This window comes from Lampris incognitus, chromosome 8 (assembly GCF_029633865.1).
Source record: "Lampris incognitus isolate fLamInc1 chromosome 8, fLamInc1.hap2, whole genome shotgun sequence".
Classification (NCBI taxonomy): Eukaryota; Metazoa; Chordata; class Actinopteri; order Lampriformes; family Lampridae; genus Lampris; species Lampris incognitus.
In genome coordinates, this window is record NC_079218.1 from 7,599,967 (window position 1) to 7,604,597 (window position 4,631).

At 48.5% G+C, this 4,631-nt stretch overlaps 1 long non-coding RNA gene across 2 annotated transcripts; it reads right to left on the reverse strand.

Annotated features, from left to right (window-relative positions):
* Window positions 1-3,044: 3,044 nt before the first annotated feature.
* LOC130116267 (uncharacterized) lies at window positions 3,045-4,631 on the reverse strand. Of its 2 annotated transcripts, none has more exons than XR_008810576.1 (3): window positions 4,551-4,631; window positions 3,442-3,494; window positions 3,045-3,235 (listed from the first exon to the last, which is right to left on the reverse strand). It is a non-coding gene; the product is annotated as an uncharacterized LOC130116267 (long non-coding RNA). The 2 variants fall into 2 exon arrangements; XR_008810577.1 differs by lacking the exon at window positions 4,551-4,631 and adding an exon at window positions 4,528-4,544.

Consider the following 4,631-nt stretch of genomic DNA (forward strand, 5'->3'; position numbering starts at 1 on the left):
TCCGTCCATTATCCAAACCGCTTATCATGCTCTCAGGGTCACGGGGGAGGCCGGAGCCTAGCCCAGCAGTCACTGGGCGGCAGGCGGGGGAGACACCCTGGACAGGCCGCCGGTCCACCACAGGGCCATAAAATATGTGTTCATTAAATAATTATATTTTTTATTATACAATTATTATTATTATTATTACTATTTAATTTATTACTATTATCTAATTTAAATTATTATTATGATTATCCGTCCATTATCCAAACTTCTTATCCTGCTGTCAGGGTTTGCGGGGAGGCCGGAGCCTAGCCCAGCGGTCACTGGGCGGCAGGCGGGGAGACACCCTGGACAGGCCGCCGGTCCATCACAGGGCCATAAAATATGTGTTTCTTAAATTATAGTTTTAATTATAAAATTATTATTATTACTATTTAATTTATTATTATTATTATGATTATCCGTCCATTATCCAAACTGCTTATCCTGCTGTCAGGGTTTGCGGGGATGCTGGAGCCTATCTCAGCATTATCATAATTATTATTATTTAATTCATTACTATTATTATTTAATTAAATTATTAATTTTAATTTACGATTATATTTAATATAAAAATAAAATGATAAAATATGTTTATTAAATACTTTTATTTTTTAGATTAAATATATTATGAATAAATAATATACATATAAATATATAATGTTATATATATACGAATAAATAAAAAATATAAATATATAACTATAAAATAGATAAATATAGATATCTACTACTACTACTATTACTTTAAGGCTGCTCCCGTTAGGGGCCACCACAGCGGATCATCATTTCCATTAAATAAAATTATTATAAATAAATAAAAATGAAAATAAAATAAACAATAAATAAATAAAATAAAACATAGATATAAAATAGAAAATAATTAAGTGATAAAATGTTTACGTCCGAACAAACGTGGTCGAAGTGGATTATGTTATGACACACATCATAAATAAATCCGCTGCGTAAACACTTGTGCGGCTGTAAACATTCATATTCCTCGTAAATTCATTATCCCAATATTCCAGACCGGCTTCTTGGTGGCCTCGTTCAGGACCAGCTTTAAAAGCGTGTTACATTACCGGTATTAGCTGATAGGTGTATTTGCTAAGCTCTACATCGCTGTATTACAGGGCAGTTATAAGGACGAAGACTCTGCCCTCATCAAAACACAACAACGCACAACGTTTATTAGGCGCTGCTGGCAACAGGATGCTGCGTATTGATCTGGCCGGCAGAAATGTGGGGGTGGTGTTGTGCCATACCTGTCCTCTGGTGTGTGCCATGCGGGTGGTGTGGTGCCATACCTGTCCCTCTGGGTGTGTGCCATGTGGGTGGTGTGGTGCCATACCTGTCCTCTGGTGTGTGCCATGTGGGTGGTGTGGTGCCATAGCTGTCCTCTGGTGTGTGCCATGTGGGTGGTGTGGTGCCATACCTGTCCTCTGGGTGTGTGCTATGTGGGTGGTGTGGTGCCATACCTGTCCTCTGGTGTGTGCCATGCGGGTGGTGTGGTGCCATTGTGTGCCATGTGGGTGGTGTGGTGCCATACCTGTCCTCTGGGTGTGTGCCATGTGGGTGGTGTGGTGCCATACCTGTCCTCTGGTGTGTGCCATGTGGGTGGTGTGGTGCCATACCTGTCCTCTGGTGTGTGCCATGTGGGTGGTGGTGGTGCCATACCTGTCCTCTGGTGTGTGCCATGCGGGTGGTGTGGTGCCATACCTGTCCTCTGGTGTGTGCCATGTGGGTGGTGTGGTGCCATACCTGTCCTCTGGTGTGTGCCATGTGGGTGGTGTGGTGCCATACCTTTCCTCTGGTGTGTGCCATGCGGGTGGTGTGGTGCCATACCTGTCCTCTGGTGTGTGCCATGCGGGTGGTGTGGTGCCGTACCTGTCCTCTGGTGTGTGCCATGCGGGTGGTGTGGTGCCATACCTGTCCTCTGGTGTGTGCCATGTGGGTGGTGTGGGTGCCATACCTGTCCTCTGGTGTGTGCCATGTGGGTGGTGTGGTGCCATAGCTGTCCTCTGGTGTGTGCCATGTGGGTGATGTGTGGTGCCATACCTGTCCTCTGTGTGTGCTATGTGGGTGGTGTGGTGCCATACCTGTCCTCTGGTGTGTGCATGCGGGGTGGTGTGGTGCCATTGTGTGCCATGTGGGTGGTGTGGTGCCATACCTGTCCTCTGGTGTGTGCCATGTGGGTGGTGTTGTGCCATACCTGTCCTCTGGTGTGTGCCATGTGGGTGTGGTGTGGTGCCATACCTGTCCTCTGGTGTGTGCCATGCGGGTGGTGTGGTGCCATACCTGTCCTCTGGTGTGTGCCATGTGGGTGGTGTGGTGCCATAGCTGTCCTCTGGTGTGTGCCATGTGGGTGGTGTGGGTGCCATACCTGTCCTCTGGTGTGTGCCATGTGGGGTGGTGTGGTGCCATACCTGTCCTCTGGTGTGTGCCATGTGGGTGGTGTGGTGCCATTGTGTGCCATGTGGGTGGTGTGGTGCCATACCTGTCCTCTGGTGTTGTGCCATGCGGGTGGTGTGTGTGCCATACCTGTCCTCTGGTGTGTGCCATGTGGGTGGTGTGGTGCCATACCTGTCCTCTGGTGTGTGCCATGTGGGTGGTGTGGTGCCATACCTGTCCTCTGGTGTGTGCCATGTGGGTGGTGTGGTGCCATAGCTGTCCTCTGGCGTGTGCCATGTGGGTGGTGTGGTGCCATACCTGTCTCATGTGGGTGGTGTGGTGCCATACCTGTCTCTGGTGTGTGCCATGCGGGTGGTGTAGTGCCATACCTGTCCTCATGTGGGTGGTGTGGTGCCATACCTGTCCTCTGGTGTGTGCCATGCGGGTGGTGTGTTGTGCCATACCTGTCCTCTGGTGTGTGCCATGTGGATGGTGTGGTGCCATACCTGTCCTCTGGTGTGTGCCATGCGGGTGGTGTGGTGCCATACCTGTCTCATGTGGGTGGTGTGGTGCCATACCTGTCCTCTGGTGGTGTGCCATGCGGGTGGTGTGTAGTGCCATACCTGTCCTCTGGTTGTGTGCCATGCGGCAGGCCCGACGGTCACAGTGTGCTGGGTGCTGATGATCTGGGGGATCGGCTGGGCGACAGGCGTAGGAGGGCAGGGCCAGAGTGGGGGTACATCCCTGGGTGTGGGGAGTACGGAGGGGGTCGGGCCTCCTCGTGGTGGAAGCCGTGGTTCTGGTAGTAGGGCCCGTCTGCCTTTGGGGTGGAGACACAACAACATACAGTCGGTCGGTCGATTACGACACCGAGCTGTTCTGAAGCGAACGCGGGACCGGGGGGAGAGAAGGAGTCCACGTCCGCCTCGACCTCCACCCATCAGCAGCAACGCACAACCAGCAACGCACAAACCGCTCAGAGCAAACACAAGTTACGAGGTTGTAATGACCTGAAGATACACTTACCATGTTGCTGCCATTCATGCTGTGTCACGCCGGTCCACCGAGCTCTTCAGAACCTGCAGGACCCGGACAGCAGCATGGACTTAGACACGTGCCGCTCGGCAGACCCACACCACTTCTCATAACCCCCGAGACAAACGACGACAAGCGTTCAAGTATCGGAAGTAGGAAAACACAATTTTAACAGTCGGGTGGAAAGTTCACGCTCGGTTACAATAAACCCAGCAGCTGAGAACTGCAGAAACACACACAACCTTCATTCACTTAACAACAGAAACGCACACAACATTCATTCACTTAACGACAGAAACGCACAACCTTCATTCACTTAACGACAGAAACGCACACAACCTTCATTCACTTAACAACAGAAACGCACACAACCTTCATTCACTTAACGACAGAAACGCACAACCTTCATTCACTTAACAACAGAAACGCACACCACCTTCGTTCACTTAACAACAGACACACACACAACGTTCCTTCACTTAACAACAGAAACGCACACAACGTTCATTCACTTAACAACAGACACACACACAACCTTCATTCACTTAACAACAGACACACACACAACCTTCATTCACTTAACAACAGAAACACACACAACCTTCATTCACTTAACAACAGAAACACACACAACCTTCATTCACTTAACAACAGAAACGCACACAACCTTCATTCACTTAACAACAGAAACACACACAACGTTCCTTCACTTAACAACAGAAACGCACACAACGTTCATTCACTTAACAACAGACACACACACAACCTTCATTCACTTAACAACAGACACACACACAACCTTCATTCACTTAACAACAGAAACACACACAACGTTCCTTCACTTAACAACAGAAACACACACAACCTTCATTCACTTAACAACAGAAACACACACAACCTTCATTCACTTAACAACAGAAACGCACACAACCTTCATTCACTTAACAACAGACACACACACAACCTTCATTCACTTAACAACAGACACACACACAACCTTCATTCACTTAACAACAGAAACACACACAACCTTCATTCACTTAACAACAGAAACACACACAACCTTCATTCACTTACATGTTGTGGAGAGTCCCACTTACCTTCACAATACTCACAGTCACTCTCCTGAGTCTGTACTGCCTCCCTTCCTTAACTCTCTCTCTCCCCCCCCCCTCTCTCCA